The sequence below is a fragment of the Pavona decussata genome, unplaced genomic scaffold (genome assembly GCF_977016875.1).
Source record: "Pavona decussata unplaced genomic scaffold, jaPavDecu1.1 SCAFFOLD_32, whole genome shotgun sequence".
NCBI classification, from domain to species: Eukaryota; Metazoa; Cnidaria; class Anthozoa; order Scleractinia; family Agariciidae; genus Pavona; species Pavona decussata.
Window position 1 is genome coordinate 1,425,001 of NW_028145455.1, and position 27,022 is coordinate 1,452,022.

The 27,022-nt window shown below is 40.7% G+C and overlaps 1 protein-coding gene, 1 long non-coding RNA gene and 2 pseudogenes across 2 annotated transcripts in view; 2 read left to right on the forward strand and 2 right to left on the reverse strand.

Annotated features, from left to right (window-relative positions):
• Positions 1–27,022, forward strand: part of LOC146484550 (uncharacterized) — a 209,943-nt gene that overhangs the window by 74,224 nt on the left and 108,697 nt on the right. The window lies entirely within an intron of this gene.
• The window catches only part of LOC146484552 (uncharacterized), a 176,203-nt gene that overhangs the window by 57,219 nt on the left and 91,962 nt on the right, over positions 1–27,022 (reverse strand). The window lies entirely within an intron of this gene.
• LOC146484557 (uncharacterized) lies at positions 10,006–13,444 on the forward strand (annotated as a pseudogene).
• LOC146484558 (uncharacterized) lies at positions 22,077–26,360 on the reverse strand (annotated as a pseudogene).

The window sequence follows — 27,022 nt, forward strand, 5'->3', positions numbered from 1 at the left end:
ACCCGTGTCAATTATAACCTTTCTGGTTCAGCCAGGTTGAAGTCCTTAAGCATCACTGTATGCTTGAGCGCTTTGGGATATATAACAGCAACAATATAATATTTTTAAGTGAACGTTATAAACACTGGCGGATGTTATATATCTTTTCTGGTTTATCCAGGTTGATATCTTGGCATGACAGTATGCTTGAGCGCTCTGGGATATAAAACACAGACAATGTAAATTTTTTAGGCGAACATAATTTATAAACCTAGGCAGATGTTATACATCTTTCTGGCTCATCCAGGTTGATGTCCTAGCATGACTGTATGCTTGAGCACTCTGGGATATATAACACAGACAATGTAAATTTTTTAGGCGAACATTTTAAACCTAGGCGGATGTTATATATCTTTGTAGTTCATCCAGCTTGATGTCCAAGCATGACTGTATGCTTGAGCACTCTGGGATATATAACACAAACAATGTAAATCTTTTAGGTGAACATTATAAACCTAGGCGGATGTTATATATCTTTCTGGTTCATCCAGGTTGATGTCCTAGCATGATTGTATGCTTGCGCACTCTGGGATATATAACACAGACAATGTAAATTTTTTAGGTGAACATTATAAACCTAGGTGGATGTTATATATCTTTGTGGTTCATCCAGGTTGATGTCCAAGCATGACTGTATGCTTGAGCACTCTGGGATATATAACACAGACAATGTAAATTTTTTAGGCGAACATTATAAACCTAGGCGGATGTTATATATCTTTGTGGTTCATCCAGGTTGATGTCCTAGCATGACTGTATGCTTGAGCGCTCTGGGATATATAACACAGACAATGTAAATTTTTTAGGCGAACATTATAAGCCAAGGCGGATGTTATATATCTTTCTGGTTCATCCAGGTTTAAGTCCTAGCATGACTGTATGCTTGAGCACTCTGGGATATGTAACAGAGACAATGTAAATCTTTTAGGTAAACATTTTAAACCTAGGCGGATGTTATATATCTTTCTGGTTCATCCAGCTTGATGTCCAAGCATGACTGTATGCTTGAGCACTCTGGGATATATAACACAAACAATGTAAATCTTTTAGGTGAACATTTTAAACCTAGGCGGATGTTATATATCTTTGTGGTTCATCCAGCTTGATGTCCTAGCATGACTGTATGCCTGAGCACTCTGGGATATCTGACCTGATTTTCAAAAAGGTGGCTACAGAAATTGAGCACATTTTGAGACTTTCTAAGCTGAAGGAATATGCTAGTCATTAACAATACTCCAGTTACGGTTCATCACAAGAAAGTAAGGTCAGGAAATACTATGAAAGAGAAAAGAGGGGCTTTTCTTTGGAATTAGACGTGACATTGACACCTGAGTGAAATGAGACATGACCTGTGATCCGACTAAACAAGTGTGACACTTGGTAATTATTAACGGCGCCAACGCATCTTCAATCTCAACCAAAACCCGGTGTTTAAGCGCTCAAGACTAGCCTTCCACAAAAGAATCGGCTTAATCGGGGCAAGACAGCGTTTTAAATTGATTTTCCGTGTTAATTATAAGTTCAAGACGTAATGAGAATCACGCCGAACGAACATCTGGAAATTATTTATGACATTGAGTCCGGAAATCCGACCAAAATCGCACTTCTCGACTAATCGATCACTAGCCTAACAACGCTACAGTTATAACGGCGAAAAATAATAGAATAGCTTTTCAAACTCACGCTTCTTGAAGAGAAAATCCTTGCCCATTCTTGCTAGTGTTTCACAAAAATATACTAAGTCTTTGGCTGGGTGAAAAATTCGCAAAAATTTCACGTTGCACGAATAGAGCTCATCCCTAAGACCTACTTTTTAGAGCCAAAGACTGTCACCTCCTCAAGCAAAGCCCACAATATACAAGCCTTTAATAGTCCAAGCCCGAGTAACTGAAAATTCCCGTTTAGCTTAAAGAGGACTACTGGTGGCAAGCATATTAGACGAGGCAGGAACTGCACTCGTAAGACTTTTTCCCTCATTAGACTTAATGATGTCCTCAGGAAAACTTTGCTTCAGGAAGCCAAACGAAACGCTAGGCCTAATGACTTACTTCTGATTTCAGAGCGCGCGCCGAATTCAAAGCCAAATCGTTGCGCGGTTAGAAGACGTTTGAGAGAGAGTGGGGCTAGGTTAGCAAATCAGGGAGGGAGGGGGGGGGGGGTAGGAGAAAAATATTTTGGTTTTATAAATATTTGCTAATGACCATTGTAATCTATTGAGTTACTGATGTGAAATTCAATAAGAAACGCTAAAAAAATAAATAAAAAATAGATAAATAAATATCTTAAGAAAAGGTAACAAAAACGTCAATTTTTGTAGCCACCTTCTGGAAAATCAGCTCAGATATATAACACAGACAATGTAAATCTTTTAGGCGAACATTATAAACCTAGGCGGATGTTATATATCTTTGTGGTTCATCCAGCTTGATGTCCTAGCATGACTGTATGCTTGAGCGCTCTGGGATATATAACACAGACAATGTAAATTTTTTAGGCGAACATTATAAACCTATGCGGATGTTATATATCTTTCTGGTTCATCCAGGCTGATGTCCTAGCATGACTCATGTATGCTTGAGTACTCTGGGATATATAACACAGACAATGTAGATCTTTTAGGTGAACATTATAAACCTAGGCGGATGTTATTTATCTTTCTGGTTCATCTAGGTTGATGTCCTAGCATGACTGTTTGTTTGAGCGCTCTGGGATATATAACAGCAACAATATAATATTTTTAGGCTTCTTCCCCCCCCCCCCCCCCCGACCGACCCCCCAAAATTAAGATTTTTTGAAAATAAACTGGCAAATGCACCACCGCCCGGACAAAATAGTTGTTCAAATGCCCCGGGGTGGTAGCTAAAACATGTAAAAAATATTTTATTTCCTTCGCCAAAATAGGTCATTTTACAGCTCTAGCGTCCCATTTTATGTCTTATCTAGACATATTCATTAAGAGCTACTTAGTGTATTTGTCAATGAATTTGTCATTAAGGAAGCGATAGTGCTGTAGGGTGAAAAAAAGTGAGATAGTCAAATGCCCTAGGGTAATTGGGTGGAAGGCTAATGCCCAATACCCCGGGATGGACAGTGTGGGAAAATGCTCCGCTATTGCCCGGGGGGGGGGGGGGGGATGGGCACAGCTGGAATTGACTGATACGTAAACAATAAATCCCAACCCACAAGCGATGGGTGTGGGATTTTCTGGTCTCTAAACGGGTTAACTGGTGGTCTTATTTTACGTCCCCACCCCCTCCCCCTTCTCTAGCTATTAAATAAACGACGTACTTTTCTTACGTATTTCTTTTTCTTGTTCCTGAGTACCACAAATGTCCAGAGATGCACCTCACCCCGAATCTGGGTACTTCACATTAGACAGACCTTTTTGTCAGTTTTCATATTATTTCGTATTTAAAACTGAATCATTGTATAGATGCAATTCGAGTGATTTGATTGGCTTAGCGGCCATGGTATATACGAGAAATAGCGACCATTAAATTGTCTGCTTGTTATTCTTGCACAGCGAAATCAGTAAGATCTAGCAATATTTCTTGATTGTTTTAAATAAAACAATTATTCCATTTGCGCTTGTTAGATATAAGATGATTTATAAATAATAGCCAACTCGGCGCTACGCGCCTCGTTGGCTATCATCTCATATCCAGCGCACGCTCGTGGAATAATTGTTAAATGTTTGACAGAATTATTTGTGTTTTAGTAAGAATTTACGGTAGGGGACATCTTGTGATGTCTATCAGACATTTAATGGATCTCATTAGCGCTCATTTGTGGACATCACTTCACCTATGTCAAAGAACACCTCAAGAATTCAGAAAAATGCAAAGATTGTGAAACGGCATGCGTATGGCTCAAAGGGTCTGTTGTGACTTATTTGTGACTTATTTAAGCATAAAAATTCGAAATACAAACAGGCGCGAATTGTCTGGGTCCACCACGTACATTAATACGATAAACAAGACGTGAAAGACATTGAGGCTCAACATTTTTTACGATTACCACAAAAAACAAAACTTCTGCTAAGGAACGGGATATTAGAAAACTTAGAGGGTATAACGTCTAGTCAATTTATTTTATAGCCGAAAGCTCATGTTTTTAATCTTTTTAACCAGAGAACGTTTCTTAATCCAATATGTCTTATCCTTGTTACAGCTCTATTTTTACCAGTATACTTTAGCTTATTTTGTTTGGTAGCCTTTTCTAGTACTTGTGTGAGCCCAAGGTTAACGCACGCGTGCCGATTTATTGGGCCGAATTTTGTTTGGCCGATTTAGCCTGAGTTGATTTACACATAACGATTTATCACATCAAGAAAGTGAATAGGTAGACGAAATCGACCCGATTGATACAACTTGTTCGCAATGGAACTGCTTGTATATAAACCTTGCTAAAAATGAAATCTGTCAAAGAGCAGCAGAATTTATAAATCGAACAGATCGTAAGCCCGCGCTATATCATTAAAAAAAAAAAAAAAAAAAAGCTCACGCCGACAATTTACAGTGTGCATACGAATAAGCCAACTAATCGGATCGATTACATTCCTTTGCTGAAAAATTTTCCGTATTTCCAAGGATCTCCAAGTTAGTCAGGGTTCCCAGTGTTAACAACATATTTGCCTTCTTCTATTCCTGTGTGGCGGGCGATTAAAGTCACGATTCCGTTTTTCATTACGTATTAATCTGAATTTCTGCGAAAAGATTCCATTACTGAACTGTTGCGTGCCCCGAAACAGACTGCAGTAAAACACGTTATGCGGGATCCGTTTGCAGACACGTCACATCTCGAAAGAAATTTAATTAAAAGCTCGCAAAAAAGAACTTTTAGTTGCAAGGATTATAACACTTTCGCGTTAAAATTAACGTCGCAAGCGAAACAGGGTTTCGACAAAACGCTGACCCCCTACTGACCCCCAACTGACCCCCTAACTGACCCCCTCAAAAAATCTCAGGGAAAAACAAAAAATCTTAAATTAAAGTTATAAAGTTAACCTGCAAGATGAAACAGCGCAAATGTCGAGTGAGTTACCACTCAATTTAACGTTTGACTGTTGACTGTTGTCACGAAATAACATCTGGAAACAATTCCCACGGTAAAATACAGCAGAAAGTAGATTCCAGGTCCCGCTCTGGTTCGCTATTCCCGCGCTGACGGATTCCCTCGCTGGCGATGTCGGGTGCGTAGTTTATTTTGATTGATTTATTTATTTTTCAAAATTTCTTCCTAAATTTGCTTCCGTTCTAATCTTACATAGGTCATCTTTAGCTTGTTTAATCACTGCTTTGTAGTATTAGAAATGGCTTATAACAAAAAACTCACAAAATTACCCGACGCATTTTCCTGAAATCATGTGTTACAGTTTAGAGTCTATAACCCCTTTCCCGTAACGACAGATTGTTTGACTTTGGTGTACTTTTGTCCGACTGCCACAGTTCGCCTGCCCTCCTTGTAATACAATTAAGAAACGAAAACAATTCGCTCCTGTCAGAAAATTGACTTTCGAACATCAGTTTCGATCATCGGCTTTTGAAGCTTACTGAAGTTTTTTTTTAAAGTTACTTAGTGGAACTGGGATTTTTTTTCGAACAGACGCTTGATTCTTTGATTGCAATTCAAAAATCTTCTGTCTAGCGGCGATTTTGGCTCTTGAATGGTTGTCAACTTCATGATGATATTATGAAGCCCTTTCAAACTATTTTGGTCACAACGAGAACTGGGTGCATTGGAACGTTGGTTTATGGTGAGAAACAGGTGTATCCGTTCCTCATGATTTGTGTTGCATTTCGTCATCTTGGAAATTTCAGGTTGGTTTATAACTTTAATTAAACATTTATTTGTTTTTCCCTGAGACTTTTTGAGGGGGTCAGTTAGGGGGTCAGCTGAGGGTCAGTAGGGGGTCAGCTGACCCGGGGGTCAGCGTTTTGTCGAAACCCAGCGAAACAGAAGTAATGCCAGAATGGATTCTATTACATTGGAATGCTCCGAGTTATTTGACGTCCCGTGGAGAAACCAGGCAAATTGCCTGGTATCTCCAATGGGTGCCGAAGTTTTATTTTCGTTGCTAAGAACCTCTGGCTCGTTATGAAATCAATTTATGTCGAATATTGGGCGAGCAGGCAAGTTTTCGGCTTGGTTCTCAAAATTGCGGAAGGGAACTTTTAAAAGAATCAGGCCAATGTTTCCAAAAAAGAAGCAGAAAAATTGGATGCTTTTGAAACTTAAAGTCTAGTGTTCAGTAGAAACGCTTTTCAGCAAGAGAAAGGCAAACTTTCAATCATGGGTTAGCGCATCCTCGGAGGCCCAGGGGCAGCTTGTCGGGTGGAAGGAATTTTCGTGGGGGAAAGTACAAGAACCTTCTTGTAGTAAACTTTCGCCCACGAAAATCCCCAACCTCGTTCCCAGGGCCTCTCCTCTTCACGTCTCTCGCTCCCTGGGACGTGAAGAGGAGAGACCCTGGGAACGAGGTTGGAAAATCCCTTCCACTCGACTAGCTGACCCTGGGTCTCCGAGGATGGGACTAGCGTTCATTACCTGTAGAATGACCGGGATCTAAACAATGGGTTCAACAGATTTATCTGTGGAGACATGACGCAAAATTGTACGGTATATCCGTCTCGAGAGGTTTGCACGCATTGTTGTTGATGATCAATATTTCTCATGTACAGTGGGCAAGTTGGCGAAGCTCCGGTCGAAATTGGGAATGTAATACAGACATTCGGCCACTTCCTCTCGTATCACAAAATGTGATGTGGTAAGTTATTTCAAAAGTTAGTGACTATCATCGGACACATTTTCAATTTTGAGCTTCATATTCGACTTGCCACTGTTGATCTTGTGCTCCGTCAGGGAATGTGAAATACTTGGAGTAACAAAACACAAAGGGTAAACTGCTTCTCATGTCAGGACAGAAAAAAAGAAAAGGGAAACAAAATAGTCGCGAAGTCGACATTTGCTGCGATTGGCAGCCACGCCTACCCTCGTAAGGACTCGTGGGAAGGAATGCGTGACGAGCCACGCCAGGACGTCACATTTGGTACCCAGCCCGACTTCCCTGTTCAAATCGTGTGAAACGAAAACAGCAGTCTGTATTCAATTTATTAAACTTTATTGTGCTTTATGAATTTTAAATTAAAAAATGGGTGAAATGACACCATATTTTTTTAAAACAACGAAACGCGTCCTTAAAAACATGTTAAAAGTTGAAACCGAAATAACCTATTTTATCTTCGCAAGAGTTTTCCAAATTTCGGTACTTTCTTACAATTTTTTTTAAATGGATCGCCAAAAAAAAAATCGAAATATTCTCGACAAGTAATCTACAGGAAAAAATGTTTGGATGCCTGAAGACAAATGTTACCTTGTCCTGGAAGTTTTAAACTTTTCTCAGCTTTTGTACATGCATTTGGAATATTGCAAAGACTCTACTCGCTAAAATGTACTCGACAATGTTTGCGCTATTTTAAAAGATTCTAACTGGAATTTTCCGGTATTATTCTACGTACGATACCAGCTCATCAATACAAATTCCGAATCGATGGCAGACAATGAAAACGAAGTCAAAACGAATGCTTGGTTTATCAACAGAGTTGATAAGGGAGCTTTAGCAACGAGGACGGGGACGGCAGTGAGAACGTCAAAAAAGCAACAGGCTTATTAACCAAAGCAACAACTCTGCACGTGCATTACACGTTTTGGTACATTTCTTTGCCGTCACGGCACGACTAGGACGTGAAATTTCCTGATGGGACGTTTTATGGAGGACATAACCACGCGATGACAATTTTTCCTTTCTCTTTTTAAAGTGCCCCTGGGACTAAAATTTAATTTTTTATCTTTTTGCATTTTCGTGTAGAATATGACCTTCTTACTCATGTTACCAAATTTCAATCCTTTACGACGATTGGAAGTATTTTTTTTAGCTTTTTATTCAAGATTTCACGGCCGCCATTACTTGGCCTTGTTCCGGAAGTTAAGGCTCAAATTACAGGAAGTGACGTCATTGGCTCAACACGAAAAATTCCACATGGCTAATTTTCATATGGATTCTACTTTATAAACTGTATTCTGCTGTTATTTAGTTCGCAATAGCAGAATACAGTTTATGAAGTAGAAAAGATGGAAAATGAAATTTTCGTCCCAGGGGCACTTTAAAGTACGCTACGTACAATCTTGGACATTTCAACCACCCTTCCCCCGATTTCAATAACGGAAAAATGGCGTGTTTTGCTTTGCGCGTGAATTCGTCATTGATGTTAGGGGGGGGGGGGGGAATTTAATTACTCTTTTTGTTTTTATTCTGTTCAAGATTGTAGCTTCAGGTCCAAAGTTCGACAAAACAAAAACATGTGGTGAAAAGATCATTAAATTTCTTGAAAACTGTTCGGTAAACATACTAGAGATCATCAACAAATGAAAATGATCTTGGATCACAAATCCCAACAACCAACAATAATAACAAAACGAACATGTAAATAATTTACCTTTCCATGACTAATAGCTTACAGCACTACTTACAAACACCAAATGGACGAACAAATCCTGTGTAATTAATTTACGAGCATCATTTCCCAAAACTGCTTTTTTTTACGTTTTACCTAAGGTTCATTTGATAAAGTATGAAACAAGAAAAACGTACCTTTCCTTTGACTATAAATACAGAAGTCCGGACCTCAAAAACGCGAGCTTCGTTCTTATAGACACGACATCTGATGATTTCTCAGCTGAGACATCACTCAATAGTAATCCCAGACATTACTGGAATAAATTACTGTGGCAAGATATCGGGTAAACTCATGTTATCCGGCAGAAAACTAGACTGCTGCTGCTGAACCTGCATCTGAGCCTGCGATACTTGAACTTGAGTCAGGGGGGCCTGGGACTGGACCATCTGTTCTTGCGTCATCTGTACCTGTGAGACAAAGAGTGGTGTCAGCTAAACTGTTGCCAGGACAACACTGACAGTTACTATGGTATATAATGTGTTTTGTATCTTTTATAATTTGAGGACGGTGCCTCCTTAAAGTACTGCGGGTTTTTTCCGCAAATCTCGGGATGATCCGATAAACTCTTAAGGACGGTGGCTACTAATTCAAAGGTATTATGACTATGAAGGGGAAAGAAGATCTTAGCATGGGGTACTGGAATCCAAAAAGGAAATAGGGGGCCGAGCATTTTTCAGAGATCATAATTTAAGCTTCAAATTGGCAAAAATGCCATACGTTGTTACGTGTTTTGAAGCTATTTAGAATTATTTTTGGTTAATTGTTTCAGAAACATGCGTGGTTACCCAAAGTTTTCGCTTTGGATTCTAAAAGCCTATGCTAGGATCTGCTTTTCCCAGATAGGCGCAAACGGTGAAAAAATACCTCTGTATCAGGAGGCACCATGCTTACTGTGGCTTTTAATAACATACGGACTCTGAAGTTCAGGATGCGATCAACCGTTACGTTTTTTACTGCCGTCATTCAGTGTCGCGGTCAAAAGTTAATGTTCAAGCGCTGTAATTAGCGGATTTCGATCCAGTCTTTCGGATTCCCTATTTTGTGGTCAGTCGATTGTCTTAGTAATAATGATTGACGTGATGCTGCGGTGCTGTTTATTATGCTGTACAAGGTGATTCTAGCTTTTGAGTCTGTGGATGAAATCCTAAAGTGTGACCATTCATTTAAAGCTACTGAGCAGTACTTTCCTGTGGTGATGTTTAGTATGCTGCACAAAGTGGTTTGTGGATGAAATTCTAAAGTGTGACCATTCAAATGAAAGCTACTGAGCAGTACTTTCCTCCGCTGCTGTTTATTATGCTGTTCAACGTGGTTCTAACTTTCAGTCTGTGGATAAAATCCTAAAGTGTGACCATTCAAATGAAAGCTACTGGGCAGTACTTTCCTGTGGCATCTGTGGATCAAATCTACCACTGTTGCAGAGCACCGGCTAGACCCTGCTGCTGGGCTGATGACGCCTGGTTGGCCTTTGACTGTAGAAGGCGACGGAGCTCGGACTGCAATTGGTTTGATTGCATTTGGGAAAGTTGGGAGTCCTGTGTTGGAAACGCTTGTTGCTGTTGTTGTTGCTGCTGAAGCTAAACAAACAGTATGTTAAGTTAATAGGGAATACAACAACGCTCCCATCTCCAAAGCTAGCAGGCTTCCACAGTCCCTCGCGCGTCGTTCCTGTTTTGCGCATTAAGAAAATCGACTTGTGGCAAATCTTAGCAAACACAACCGGTAGCCACATAGTCTAAAAGACCCCCACCGCCCAAAAAATTGAGAAAAAATAAATAATAAATACTGATTACGTCTGATTTCCTCTCGTTATAATTACTGACCCTCATAGTATCATTTTGGTCTCTCTCTCTGCATTAAATCAACGATTTCAGCCTGAGGAGGCGTGTTATTCACGTTTGTGCAAGTGTCTGAGGAAAACGGAGGCCTTTTTTGTAAGCTGGGAAGTTATCAGGGGTAATTCTAACGAGCTAAACGAGTCAATATTGCACTGGACTACCTGCAGTGCAATATTTTAAATATTACATCCTGTTCGCAACAATATTTTTAATATTACGGCCGGCTCCTTATAAGCCCCTTAATTGCATCATATTTTTGATCAGAACCTAGAGAGGATTCTAAAGTTAATGAATAGATGAGAAGTATTATTCGGTCAAGACGCAAGCACTTTTATTAGCAACTGAATTTAAACATTTGTAAATTTTGATTCCTACACAACTTACGATGAAAATGTTTCTTACTTGTATGAGATCACAATTTTACTGCTATCTGTACTAATTACAACTGACTGATTATAATCCTCATTCTACTTTTCTTTAAAGACTTTTTCCCTTGACCCCAATTCTTCTGTTTGCTGTTTAACATCATTTTTTAAGAGATCATTTTCCTCTTTCTCTTTGACATCCATTTCAATCTTCTTAGGAATCGACCCTTACAAGATTTCACTTGCTTTTCTTTTAAGTGTTGATGATGTACATTTATACTCCCTAACCCCATCACATGATCGTTGACCAGTGGTTTCTCGAATAACTTGTTCTTGCACACCACCGTCGTACAACCGTGTGGCACAGCTAAGTCGAAGTGAGTGACTTGTAAAATGCCCCTGAAACCCAGCTTTTTGCATGACTATTTTTTACTACATTCCTTAACGTTTCTCTTCCCATTTTCTTTACCATACGACCCCTTTTGGTTTGGGCAAAGGCTGCAAATAAAAGCTGTGTGGTTTTAAAGGATATGCGGCACATCCGGGCTGTTCAAAGTGTTTCAAGTACTTTCCTGGAAGTTTTAAAGACAAGACAGACTATTCTGTTTGACAGGGATACTTGGCCTCCAAGACATATTAGCAGTCATAGAATGCATGCAGAAATGGTGCGAAAAGCTTCAACTCAAACACAGCGAGAGCGTCTAGCCACAAAGTATGGAGTTTATTACAGTTCTTTATTACAACTTGAGTACTTTGATGCAGTGGAATTTACAGCTATTGATCCCATGCATAATCTGTTTCTGGGAGCAGCAAAGCATGTGTTCAAACTATGGACTAAGAAAAACTTGTTAACAAAGAAAGATCTCAAGGTGCTAGAAGAGCATATCCACTCCTTTGATGTTGGAACTGGTTTTGGTCGTCTTCACCATCGTATTGCCTCTAACTATGGTGGTTACACTGCTTCACAATGGAAGAACTGGACACTTGTGTATTCAATGTATTGTCTGCAAGGTCTACTTCCTGTAAGCCATTTGAGATGCTGGCAAACATTTGTCCTTGCTTGCCAGTATTTATCTTCACCAGTTGTTTCTAAGGTTGACATTCTGAAGGCTGATATGCTGTTTGTAAAGTTTGGGGAACGATTTGAAAGTTTGTATGGAAAGAAGTGTGTGACACTAAACATGCACCTTCATTGTCACTTGAAAGAATGCATTACTGATTGTGGACCAGTTCATGCATTCTGGTGCTTCAGCTTTGAGCGTTTTAATGGAATTCTGGGATCAATGCAGGTGAATGGAAGGTCAGTTGAGGTACAGTTAATGAGAAAACTTCGGGCTGGACGATTTGTCTGGAATGCTAAATTTCCTACCGGGTTCAAAGATACCTTTATGCCTTTCTTTACCCAGGAAAGGAGTGACGCTGCTGAAAGTTTAATTGTGGAAAATGCTACTGCACTATTTAATAGTACATGTTGCTTGAATTTAGGAGACTTTCAGTGGAGTGATCTTATGCATGTTACTCTTCCAAGATCATTCAAGCACTTTGCATTGGATCTTGATGAGCTAAGGGTGCTTCTTCACTGCTACAAAACGTTGTATCCTCATGAAACAATTGAACTGCCCTTTTTGTCCAGGGTTGCTAGGAAGTATTCAAACATCATGCTTGGCACTGAAAAGTTTGGTTCAAAGATGCACTGTCGTAATCTGCGCTCAGCTCGAATAATGGCTTCTTGGGCTGCCTCCGATGGCTTGATTGATATTTCTACAGCTAGAAGACCGGGAATAGTAACCTTCTATATTGTGCACAGTGTAAAGATCAATAAAAAATTTGTTCAGCATGTGTTTGCTGTTGTTTGGTGGAATAAAGCTGATGAAGACCAAGATTACTTTGGAAAACCTGTCCAGGTTTGGAAGCTTGATGAATATGAACCCTGTGGACCCGCTCTTTTTATGCCTGTGCAACGAATTGCACAAAGGTATGCTTGCTGTTCAGTGACACTACATGGACACACTAAATTAGTAACCAGTCCACTTCCTAGATTGTTTCATTACGTTTGTGTGGCAGCAGAAGACCTATTGAGTTTAAAGGGGCTATGCCATGGTGATTGTTACATTTTTGAGCTAAAATAAGAACAAAGGATCCCTAAGTATTATTGCTTAAAACCAAAATTCCCCTAGTTCAAGAGATCAGCTAAGCTATTTTCTCAAAAGGGGAAGATGACCCTGATCTGTATTTGGCTATCTTTACCCAGTACAGGAGAATTTGAAAAAGTTGGCCCAATTTTTTCAAGTTGCAATTGTTCCGTTGAACAAATGACCACTTGCCATCTTCACCCCAAGAAGCTTACACCTGTATTTATAATTTTGCTAAATTGGCAAAATCATTTTAAACAAAACTGGATCATTATTTTTGGGTTTTCTTTGCTACAACACCAAAAACTGAAAACAAAGCAAAATCGGTTGGCTAGTCTCCAATGCACATGTAGTGCATTATCTGCACTATGGTCTAATGATTTTGAACAAAGAATAGTCAGTAAAATAATAAGCTACAGTATGTAATATACATTTACGTGTATGTTGTTTAATTTTATCCTTGGCTGTTTTCCTTTTTGGGGTCTGTGAAACAACAGAAAACAAAATAGGATAAAATTGAACCATTAAGAAAGATCTTAAACAGTTTGTTGTAAGCTGGGGGTAAAGCATTACATTGCCAGGACATTTTCCTGTACACAATTACGGTATTACTCTGTAAATCATTTAGCTTACACATATTATTTGTTTTCAACATTGTAAACAAATAAAGTAAAAGGTTTCACAATTGCTCTGTATTTCGGTGTCTCAGTTGTTGTTTCGTCTTTATCATGTTGAAACTGACTATATGAAAGTGAAGTTAATATCAATGGGCAGACTTATCCTAATGGCGTAAAATGAAAAAGCACCATGAAAAAAAAAAAAATACGAATTCGAAAAATTACATTTAGTATATGAATTGGTAGCAGTAAAAATTTTCTTCAGGCCAAGTTTGTGTGGAAGCAACCTTTCACAAGGTACATGGTATCAAAATGTAATGCGTAACATTACATTGCCATTATTCCACAGCATAAATCTCTGGCAAGATTTATGCTAGGTAAAAACCTAATTTAAGCTGAACAGCATAAAGTGCAACTTTACAGCATCATTAAGCTGCAGTAGTAAAAGCATAAACTTGGTGGACAACCTTTACGGCAAATTTACATCACCTTTACGCTTAGAAGCGTAAATGTAACTTTATTAACATTTAAGAAGATATAATTTGTCGCATAAAGTTGGATAACCTACTTTAAGGAGATTTAAACCGACATTAATTTGTCGTAAATCTCCTTTTTCGTGCTGTGACGTGGGACAAGTATTTCTTGTACAGCTCACTTGGGAAAGGCTCTACATTGGTTAAATTCTTATACGCTCGAACAACTTTCCTTTTGATACCCAACTGGCTCAATCCACCATTATTAGTTTTTGTAATATCCTCCATATACTGTAAGAATTCATGACCTGATTCATCAAGTTGCAAAGACAACTGCGAGTTTTGGAATCTCAAATTCCTGTGTTCCTGCCCAGCCCTCACAGCAAACTGAATGCCAAAAACCCACACCAAAGTAAAGCAAAGTAGCTCTGCGTTGTCCGGCGCTGCCTAAAAACTAGTTTTCCCCAAAATTATTTTTCTTGCTCCTCCGTAATAAAATGAGCCTGATTAACAGCGATACCAATTCCTTGTCCAGCTTTTTCTTTCATTTGAAAATTCAAAGCAGAATTTAAACTTCTAAATATACAACCTCTCTTGTCAAGTTATATTTCGCTTACATTTTACACGTAAGAGCGATTGAATACTACATATCATTTCATATAATGTCTTTCCAGGATACTCATTTCCGTCTTCTCTTTTTACTTCGGAGACAAACCGGGCCAAGACGAACTCCAACTAGTCCTCAGACAATTCCTCGATATTCTCGTTAAATGGCGACTCCCCGCCATAACTCTGTTTTAGTACAGCCTCATTTCTCGCACACTTCCAATGTTCAAAGACTTTCGCCACCCACCCCCATTTTCGACGACTTGAGTCTGAAACCTAGGGCTGTCCCTAAGTTGCTCCAATTTTCCAAAAAAGTTGCTCAAAAGTTGCTCCAAAATTCTAAAAGTTGCTCAAAAGTTGCCCCAAAATCCAAAAGTTTCTCAAAAGTTGCTTTCTATTTTTGGGTGTAAGAGATTGATTTACAACTCAAATAACGATTTAATTAATAAATTTCGCTTTACATAGATATCAATACATAATTATATTACACTGACTCATCAATATTGTAAGACTGAGTCTCTCTCAACCGCTGACCACTTTCGTCTGCTACCACAGGCAGCCCAGGGGACCGGTATTTTCACGGTGTTTTACGCAGAAATGGCCGAATCATACATAAAAGTTTAAATTAGAACTTTAATGGGTGGTTTTTAGACAAATTTTAGTTACAAATTGCCTTAAAAGGGCGAGAAAGTTATTCAAAAAGGAAAAAAATGCTCGAAATCCGAAAAGTTGCTCGAAGGACTAAAAGTTGCTCCAAATCCGAAAAGTTGCTCAAAAGTTGCCGAGCAACTTCGGGACAGCCCTACTGAAACCCAACTTTCCTCATATTTCTCGCACTCAAAAGACGCGATTGGTCTTTTAAATCTTAGCTGTTTCGAAGAGTGAAAAATACAAGAAAGCCTTTCGTTAGTCGGGAACCAGATAACAAAGCTAGGAGATGTTATTACCTTCAACATCTTAAGCACTCTCCGATTTCTAGTTCTGAGTTATGAATATGGCCGATTCGTCTTCCGAAGAATCCTCCATCGAGCTCAAAAATAGGAATATGTAGACCAAGCTATCCCTTTCAACAAAAAGCTAAAAATAACCAAGTACATTACGTCTTATACTATCCTAATATTCTTCGTCATGTACATGAAAGCCAACAGCAGTTTTCAGTCACGCGTACATATGAGATACACATGTTCCACGGACATAGGTAAAGTTGTAACACCTTGTAATTACCAAGTAATAACAATGACTGAATAGTGCAATGAAAAAGGTTTAGGCAATTAATACCTCTGCTAGACAACGATGTGGAGGCGACTGAAATCGTTCAGGATTTAATGCAGAGAGAGAAGAATAGGATATTATGAGGGTTAGTAATGATTATAGATAATTACTTCGGCAGTCGGTGCTATGAGAGATATTGCAGCCAGCCTCAGGCTCCGCCCTCAGCTGGCTGCAATATCTCTCATAGCACCGACTACCTCAGTAATTATCTATTTAAAAATAAAACCAAACATTTGCTTCCACTCCCCCACCGATGCAGCACCATAATTTCTTTAGACACTCACCCCTTGTCTATCTGTCATTTAATAATTGCGTGCTTTCCAGAATAGGAGTGAACGTAGCAGAATCCACAAATCGTTTAGTCCCAGAGTCAAAATGTGGGTTACGAGCAGGCAGATCAACAATGGATATGATTTCCTCCCTACGTCTTAAAATAACTGTACGAAAGAAACGATCAATTTCGCGTCTTTAAGACGAGTTTTCTGTTTAGGATAGTTTTGCATATTCTCTAATATGAAATCGCAATCGTCAGACCTTCATCAAATGCAGTCTGTGGTTTGCATTAACTGTTATAAGATAGCTAGTAAATTCGTGTACTAATCAAATCCAATTGCGCGAGCGTGCTTCATATTCCAATTGAGCACGCTGATGACGTCAGCAAACAAATGCCTCAGAAACAAAATTTTTGCGAGTTTATACTTCGTGCATTCAAACTCAGGAGGAAAACTTAAGTTTTTTAATAAGTTAAACCAAACACGACAACAAGCGAACGAACTGAGGCAGATATGCCAAGTTTTTCTTTAGGATTGGAGTTTTTATCTCCAGAAAAAAACCCAAAGAAAAGCAAAACAAGAAGAAACAAGCAAGGCCAGTGTGAACGCGTTTCGCAAGTCTAAGTGAATCAATGGAAAATATCGTTGCGGAAAGACACTCTGGAAGAACCAAACGCGTATCAAGAAAAGCTGATCAAATTCAAAGACAATGCTCTTTGTTTAGCGTAGCAAATATGGCCATAAAAGGAGATTTTGAAACAATAGCTTTAACGCCAAACAAAGGCTTATTAATTCAGGAGGGAAAATTCAAACTCGCTGTTATTACAATAGCGAAATTCACGAGGGAGATTCAAAAATAGCCGATCACTGCACGAGTTCGAAATTTGCATATTTGGCGAAAGCGCGTTCATGTCAAACCTTACCCGGGGGAGAGGTGACAGTTACTTTTAATTTGAGGTCACTTGCTACTCAGGGAGGGTCAGCCAAAACACGGAATGTCGCAACTGAGAGACTGGAAGAGAGTAATGAACTCAATGAAACTTTTTTGAATTAAAACTCATTCAGTAAACTTTACGGGCAGCCCGGATTCAGATCTCCCAATGTTAGAATAGGGTCTTGGTTTGCGTTCGTTGCGCACTGAAACTACATTGGTGAGTTTTTTTCATCCTCTGGAAAAAAAAGGACAAAACTAAACAAAAAACAAAAACCGAGATAAATTTGATTTCTTTATGAGATGATTAATTGAACGCTACTTTATGAAGGTTTTATGTAGCGTGAAGATGGCATCTGATATTCCAGACGACAAGACAATACAAGAAGCCTTTATTTATCCACGATCAGAAACGTATATTGTCTTTTTACTCTCCCGAACTCAAAAACGCCATTTTCCACTGACGATCTTTATTACGTTACGGCTTACACTCGAATGTATGTTGGAACATTTGAAACTTTACGGGTAGCCCGGTTTCAGATCTCACAATGTTAGAATAGGGTCTTGGTTTGCGTTCGTTGCGCACTGAAACTACATTGGTGAGTTTTTTTCATCCTCTGGAAAAAAAAGGACAAAACTAAACAAAAAACAAAAACCGAGATAAATCTGAATTCTTTATGAGATGATTAACTGAACGCTACCTTATGAAGGTTTTATGTAGCGTGAAGATGGCATCTGATATTCCTGACGACAAGGCAATACAAGAAACCTTTATTTATCCACGATCAGAAACGTATATTGTCTTTTTACTCTCCCGAACTCAAAAACGCCATTTTCCACTGACGATCTTTATTACGTTACGGCTTACACTCGAATGCATGTTGGAATATTTGAACTTACGCTACTCGCATTTATTCCCATCGATGCTAAGATAAGCCGAAACATTGGTTTCAACAATGATGAATTTCGAAAGGAAACCCAAAAAGAAACCATCTTCTGATAACGCAAATGTTTACAAAGTAAACAAACCGCGGCCCAATTTGGTATTTAACGCATTTAAATGGAATAAGCACTTCTCGCAAAAAAAGCTACAATATTCTTTCATTGATATCGATCAATTCGCATAATTTGAAAGTTATACATGCCGCCGCTTAATGAGGAACGAATCAAACAATAGATGGTTATTTTCTCACCTCCTTAATAAAAATGATCTATTGTTAAGTTTCAAGCGATTTCAGTTGGCGCGCGCCTCTTTATTTGCTTTGATACGTTCTCAAGATGACGAAAGCTCTGAAAATAAAAACTCTTAAAATACTACCCTTGGTTATAAAAACGCGCTTTTCGAGTATTTTTCTCAGACTTAGGGGCGACCTTATGTGTGGGTGGGTATTTGTTTCTGTTTCATTTGATGAAGACAACAAAAGAGCAATCGGCATTCTATTAAAAGCAATCGCTTTGTTTAAGTTATCCATGAATAAACACGAGACGCAAATGATGATAACTAGAAAAATGTCCGGGTGATGAGGACTGATACTCGCTGAGTAATGTTGTCGAAATTTAAGGTGATGTCCCTCGGCGGTGGGAATTTTGCGACTCATTTTCAGCAATATCGAGCACAGAGTTGCGCACCGGCACAGATACAGCCCTCTCTTACAGAGGTTTATGAGGCCGAAATAAGGCGTCTTCGGGAAGAGAACCACAATTTGAGAATTCAGCACAACTCCATTATTACTCAGCTGCATGAAGTCCTAGCCCAGCTTCATCAATCAAATGCTGAACGGACGCTGCTAAAGCAGAGAATTGCAGAGACTGAAAACATTTTCTACAACACGAAAAAGGACTTCTGGCAATTAACACCGGCAGCCAGAAATAATAAGAAAAGGCGAGTTAGGCAACTAGTGGCCCAATCAGTGAAAGGACTGGAGGAGATTGAGCCCATCGAGGTACGTAACAATTTTACTTTTTCGTATAAACAAGATCTAAGACAGTCTTTGCTTCGCAGTCTTTCCTTGCAATCCCAAGTAATAGTCACTGAGGATAAAAACTATATCTATACAGAGGAACCTGGTTCAAAAGAATAGAGGAATCAATCAATCTATTTATCTTCATATGAAAACCAATTTTTAAAGGGAAATCCCCGTCGTCTTCTTCAGATTAAGCTAAATGTACAAGGATGTGAAGTTGTCATCCCCCGTGGACACGAGGTTGGTGACGAGAAAGAAAACTCCACTTGTCCAACGGCGCAGCGTGTACTTGTTGCGAAAGATGAAGGCCTGATTTCTGACGAGGCATACCATGAGTTGAGGATGGCCCTACCAGACGATGAAAGAGATTCTCTACCGCCAATCAGTGGTCTGAAACAAGAGAGGAACAGCCAAAATGGGATCATTGCTTTGCATTTAATACCAGAGGTCAGTGAAAACAAATGTAACTTACTTTAACCACATGTACCTACAGTAACTAACAAACGAGACTATAGTGAATAAAATCTGACCTGTGTAGAAATCACATAGATTCAGTTACAAAAAAGGATAACAAATTGGACCAGTTAAATACACAAAATTATCAGCTCTCATGGAAACAACACATCGAACAAGTTACATGTACCAAACTGGTCTGTAGCAACATTCAAAGGTAAAAACTTCCATTCAAATACTTGAGGAGTATGAAGGGGCCAAAAACCATTGCTCCAACGCGTTTCTTAACTTCTTTAATGTCAAATATCCGAGGAGGTAAACGTTACGATAAACGATGCGAAAGCAATATTCAATACGGTTGCTAGAGAAATAAACAAGGAAAATACAAGTTACTACAGCAAAAGGACGAACCAAAACACAAGAATATAGAAATAACAAACTAAGCAGAAATGACGAGCCAAAAAAATAATACTTACAAACGTTATATGGCCTTTAAAACGGACAAACGAAGCGATGTAGGAAAAAACGCAAAACCTAAAACTGTATCCTCCAAAGCACAAACGAGAGTGAATAAAAAGCAAAGACGCGAATTTATACTAATGAACTAAGGAACAATAGACAAAGTTATGCAGAAAAAACTAACAGAATAATAATGAAAACGACATGCAAGCGTGACACACAAAAAAATGTTCCAAAACAAAAGAGTTCATTCATGAAGAATGCCGCCGCAACATCTGGCTCCCCTAAGAGTTCAACCGGCAGAAAACTCTTACAAACAAATTATCTAAAAAGATAGTTCTCCGTTCTCTGAAATTTCTCAGTTCTCTGAAATCAACATGGCTCCTCTGGCTGGGATTCAAACACCCGGTCTATATGTCTTTCTCAAGTATCAGGATAATCTTGTCAACTGGGCGATCAAGGAAAGTTGCTCCTGTGGTAACCTTGACCGACCGTACATATCCTTCTTCGTCAGGGTAAGTGTGGACAATACGGGCCAAAGGCCAATGGTTCCGTGCTACACGGTCATCAACGATCAGAACCAGGTCTCCCTTTTCAAAGTTTCTCCTGGGACGATTCCATTTTGATCTTTGCTGAAGGCATTGGACGTATTCTCTTCTCCATCTTGACCAAAATACGTTTGCAAGGTACTGGACCCTCTTCCATCTTTTGCGCAGATAAACTTCTTCTTTCTGGAAGTTTCCAGGAGGGGGTAGTACGACTTTAGACTTCATCGTCAGGATGTGATTCGGTGTTAGTGGGTCTAGATCTCCTGGATCACTGGAAGGAGTGGTGAGAGGTCTGCTGTTTATAATACATTCTACTTCTGCCATCAGAGTTCGAAACGATTCGTCGTCAAGGTTACGACCATGTTCTCGCAATAAGGCGGTGAGGATTGAGCGGACTGAGCGTATTTGTCGTTCCCAGACGCCACCCATATGCGACGCAGACGGTGGGTTTTGCTTCCACTGCACCCAATCAGCTTTGAATTCCGTGCATAAACTTCTCTGGATTGCGTTGTTGTCCATCTCTGATAACGCTCTTTGCAATTCTTTCTCTGCTCCGGTAATATTTGTTCCTTGATCGGATCTGATTTCACGTACAGGCCCTCTTCTTGCTATAAAACGTCGCAAGGCATTTAGAAAGGAATCTGTTTCCAGGGAGTTCGCCGTCTCTATATGTACAGCTCGACTAGATAAACAGGTAAATAACGCACCATAACGCTTCAATTCCTTTCTTCTCTCTTTAATGTAGAATGGGCCAAAGTAGTCGACGCCACAGTAAGTAAATTGAGGTGCTGGGGCAATCCTTTCTTTGGGAAGATCGGCCATCCTCTGCTCACCAACTACACCACGAAGCCGCCGACAAGTCACACATTTGGAAATGAAGTGCCTCACAACGGAATTGGCGTTTATGATCCAATATCGACTTCTAAGCGTGCCTAAAGTGATGCCGCGACCAGAGTGCGCAACCTTCTCATGTGCATCTCTAATGATCAGATCTACCACGAAACTCTTCTTGGGGAGGATGATGGGATACTTGAAATTATCGGGAAAGACTTGCGATCTGCTGAATCTGCCTCCGACGCGCAACAGGCCGTTCTGGTCAAGAAAAGGATCAAGGCGATATAACGTACTGGTTTTCTTGATTTCCGCTTTCTTGACTCTCGCGAGGTCACGATTCTTCTGACGCTCTTCTCCTTGAATCTTACGTAGGGCTTCATATTCTTTAGGAAACGCACATCCTTGTACCAATTTGAGTATGATTTCTTCGGCGCGTTTTAATTCCTCAACTTTCACGGGTTGGCTGCTCAACGTTTCTGCTCTATGTGTTTCCAACGGCGCTTGCACATGAGCTAAAAACTGCTTGAGGCGAAGTATCCGGGCCACGCATCGTTTCATGTGGTTCCAATTGGAGAAACGCGCAAACCTGGTCAAGATTTCCTCCTTTTCATCAGAAACAGTGGCATGTGTTACAACTTTCTTCACTTCAGGATCATCGGCAAAGACTGCGTCTAAATCGCAGGGAAACTTAGGCCATTCACTCTCGGGATGCCACAAAAAATCTGGACATCTGACCCATTGATGTCGTTTAGTTATCTTATTTCCCCTTCAAACCACGTGATGCGTCATCAGCCGGATTATTTTCGGAGTCCACATGCCTCCATTGGATAGGATCTGTCTCATCTCGAATTCTTTGCACTCGATTTGCCACAAACACGTGAAAACGCTTCGTTTCGTTTCGAATGTATTTCAACACGGTGGTACTGTCGGTCCAGTAGATCTCTCCATCAACAGGATCGCTTAATTCTCTGGAAACCATTCCTCCTACTTGAACAGAGGTAGTTGCTGCTGTAAGCTCTAAACGCGGAATCGTCATGGCCTTAAGGGGTGCCAAACGAGACTTCCCCATCAGAAACGCACAATGGATGTTATCCTTGTCGTCTACACTTCTTAGATACGTCACCTGACCATAACCAGTGGTACTAGCGTCCGAGAAATGGTGGATTTGCCTTGACACGACCGAACCAAAACCGTCCGGGATGACACAACGGTCCATTGAGAAGTCTTCTAATGCTGATAGTTGGCTTCTCCACTTTTCCCAACGTACACGGAACTCGAGATCAATCTCTTCATCCCAGTCTATCTTCATGCAGCTAAGGTCTTGCAAAATCTTCTTTCCGTTCCATAGAAAAGGCGCTGCTATTCCGAGTGGGTCATACACTGAACAGATGGTGGATAAAATACCACGGTGAGTGAGTGGCTTGTCTTTAAGGATTATCCGGAACCCTAGCGTATCCGATTCAATAGCCCACTGTACACCAAGGGCCCTTTCAACTGGAAGGAAGTGGCAACTTAGGTCCAAAGTCCTTAAATCGTGTGCGCGAATGTCATGTGGCACGCTCATCAATACATTTCTTCTGTTGCTGACAATCTTGGATAGGTTAAATCCTCCAAGAGAACACGCAGAACAAACACCACTTAATCTTTCAATAGCTGTTTCTTCTGAATCCTCTGATCGGAGACAGTCATCCACGTAAAAGTTATTTCTCAAAACGTCAGCTGTTTCCGAACCAACATGTTTCTCAGCATCATCTGCGGCTTGTCTCAAAGCGAAGTTGCAACAACTTGGGGAGGATACTGCTCCAAAAAGATGAACATTCATCTGGTATTCTGCATGGGCCTCATCGAGAAGACCGTCAGGCCACCAAAAGAATCGGAGAAAATCTCTTTGATTGTCGGGTACTCGAACCTGGTGAAACTTAGCATCAATGTCTCCCATGAATGCGACTGGCTGGTGGCGAAATCTCGTCAACACGCCGACAAGGCGACTCGTCAGGTCCGGTCCTTGCATGAGTTGGTCGTTCAGTGATGTCCCTCCATAACGTGCGCTGCAGTCAAAAACGACTCTGATCTTGTCTGGCTTTTTGGGGTGGTAAACACCGTGATGGGGTATGTACCACACTTGCCCTGACCTGGCGGGAGCGCGATCTGGTGGCACTTTTCTGGCAAATCCCTTTCGGATGATGTCATTCATGAAATTGACGTAATCTTCATGAAATTTCTTATTTCTTGTCAGTTTTCTCTTCAGCCAGCATGCTCTTTGGAACACTTGCTCCTTGTTGTCAGGAAGGTGTACGTCTTTAGAGCGGAAGGGTAGAGGTATTTCGTAATGGCCATCATCAGTACGCTTAATGCCTTTATTCACAATCTCAAGAAATTTCTTATCTTCTTGCGAGTGCTGGTGGGCTCTCTCGTCAGATCTTTCCGGAAAGTCCAATTCGAACATCCTGATTAATGCTTGCGGCGTGACAATTTCTTTGACCTTATCCTCTACGGCGAAGTGTTGGTCAAGGGGTTTCTCTGATCCCACCTCTACAATGGCTATTCTATTGCAGTTAACTGTTTGATGGTCTTTCTTGATCAAATTCAAAGGTCCTACTATCGCCCATCCAGCAAAGGTGTTTATTGTATAAGGGCCACCATTTTCACTGGCAACAATGTCTATCGGTTCAAGGGCTTTTGGACAATTCGACCCAATGAGAAGACCAACTTTCGCGCCATGAAGCTGAGAAGGCATACAGTCTGCTATTCTTTCAAGATGTTTCCACTTATGGGCGAGTTCAGGTGCGGGCACATCCACGTCTATCGCAGAAATGTATTCTTTAGTAAAGGTCTTCGGCAAATCAATGCGGTTTTCACCATTGAGGTCCGTAACGATCAAACCGTTCAGTGCCTTAGTATCGTGTAACTGGGTGCCGTTTACTGTCTTCACCATTAGCTTCGTATCGGTACCCTTTGCATCTAAGCAAGCAGCTATGTCTTCAAGCAAGAAAGTACCAGTACTACAGCTGTCGAGCATGGCATACGTTAAGGACTTCTTTCCCGGCTGCTTTTAATCTGACAGGAACAATAGGCAAGGCAGTAATTGGGCTCCCTGTGCCGACAGCGCTGCAAACAGCCTCCTCTGTTTCAACATGGGTAGCAGTGAGGACATCCGTAGATTGTTCTGATGACGGATTCTGTTTCTTGGTTGCTAATTGATTGAGACGGAAGTTACCATCGTGAAGCCCGGTAGGATGACGTCTGGAGCACGTTTTACAGGTTTTCCTCTGAGCACATCCGCTTGACCTATGGCCAGCTTGGTAACATGCAAAGCACAAGTCTTTGTCCTTGAGGAATTCTCTCCTCTCTTGCAAGGTCTTCTTTAAGTACTCTTTACAGTCATCAAGGTCATGAGTCTTTCCGCACATCTTACACGAGTTGGCGAGGCCAAGCCCTTTAGCTTCGCGTGTGGCAGTTATCGCCGTCGCGTGACTGGAAACATGAGTTGTCGCGCGTGAACGGTCTCCGATTTTCGGCTTGTGAGTGTTTTTCCCTTTGTTAAAACGACCAGGGCGATCTGAGGTATCTTGGCGATTAAGCGCTTCTCGTGAATACACAGGATCCATTGCAATTCCTGCCTCAGTCTTGACAAATTCCACAAAGGTAGCAAACGTGGGAGTGATATTTCTCGTCGCTCGGAGCTTACTTGCTTCTCTGCGCCATCTGTCTTGGAGTGGCAGCGGAAGCTTTTTAACCAGAGTATGAATGTTATGGGGATGATCCAGAGTCGAGAGAAACTTAAGTTCGGACATCGCACTCCGACACTGAGTAAGAAACGTTGCGAAGCGGTCTAACGCTTGATCATCTCCTTGTTTAACATAAGGCCAATCTTCAATCTTCTTAATGTAAGCGTTCGAGATCTTGTACGGATCTCCATACTTCTCTACCAAAAGCTTCATAGCCTCGGTATAACCATTTTGTCCGTCCAGGTGGAGGCATCCTTTAATCAGCTCTTTCGGCTCTCCTTCCACGTACTGCTCCAAATAACGTAGGTGGACATCGTTTGACTTCAGTTTACTCTCAATTTGCGACTCAAAGGTCCTGACAAACGTGAAGAAATCGAGAGGGTTGCCGGTGAACTTGGAAATGGTTAATGTGGGCAGAAGGGTCTGTTGTTGCTGTTCAACCAAGAGCTCTGTTAATCTGTTTTGTTGGCTGAGAACTTCTCGGAAGCCTTTGGGAATGTTCTGGTTTTCACCACGCTTCACTTTAAACTCTGGAGCCAACGGGTTCGGCCATGAGCATTGCGCTGCAACTGGTTCTAATTGCACAGGCGAGTGATACGGGTGAGGTACGGGCGGAGGATTCGAGCGAGGAAGCGGATTGACCTGTGGATCCTGCATGGCTGTTGGCGGTGGATGAATGGTTGCCTCAGACAACTTCCTCTCAAAGCTAGAATCACGGTCTTGAAATTCAGCATACGCCCTTTCGCGCGCTTGGGCCACTGCTAGCTGCTCTTCCAGGTGTAAACGCTCAGCTCTTTTCTCTAATTCTTGTCTACGCTCTAACATCGCAAATTTCGCCATGAGTTCGGCAGTCTTGGCTCTTTCTTTCGCCCGACCGGAGGCAATTGATGACTTAGTCGACGATCCTTTTGTGAGGCGAGACGAGCCAGTAAGATTTGAACAATTTGATCGGCTTTCCAAGCTGTTTTCTATTTTCTCCTTCGCGGAAGAAATCCACCGTTCTGTTTGTTCGATAAAATCAATCATCTCGGTGCTTTGTTTAACGTACCAGTCACTAGCTGCGTTGACATCTTCATCGTTTTCAAGGTCATCCATAAGGGCTGCGACCACCTTCTTCAACTCTTCGCTGGTGGCGCGAAACGCGGATAACTCGTTTTCAACAGAATTTACATCGTCCGTATTTGCAGTCTTCTCAGTAATTCGCTCAATCTGCTGTTTAATCTTTCGTTACAGCGAATAACAATCCATCCATCGAAGTCGAGTGACATAGGCCGATCCTTTCTCTAAGCGTCGCTCTGGCCTCGCACTTTGAACTGTACCAGCAATCTCCTTCGACTGATGCTCGTCCTCGTACCTTTGTACGTAACGGCTCCCGACTTCCATTATAATCAAATTTAACGTTTCAACGAATGAAGGGGCCAAAAACCATTGCTCCAACGCGTTTCTTAACTTCTTTAATGTCAAATATCCGAGGAGGTAAACGTTACGATAAACGATGCGAAAGCAATATTCAATACGGTTGCTAGAGAAATAAACAAGGAAAATACAAGTTACTACAGCAAAAGGACGAACCAAAACACAAGAATATAGAAATAACAAACTAAGCAGAAATGACGAGCCAAAAAAATAATACTTACAAACGTTATATGGCCTTTAAAACGGACAAACGAAGCGATGTAGGAAAAAACGCAAAACCTAAAACTGTATCCTCCAAAGCACAAACGAGAGTGAATAAAAAGCAAAGACGCGAATTTATACTAATGAACTAAGGAACAATAGACAAAGTTATGCAGAAAAAACTAACAGAATAATAATGAAAACGACATGCAAGCGTGACACACACAAAAATGTTCCAAAACAAAAGAGTTCATTCATGAAGAATGCCGCCGCAACAGAGTATTTTATTTTATTCATGTGCAGTTATCCAAGCGGAGAAATCTGCCGGCAATGTAAACATTTCACAGGAGCGGTTCAG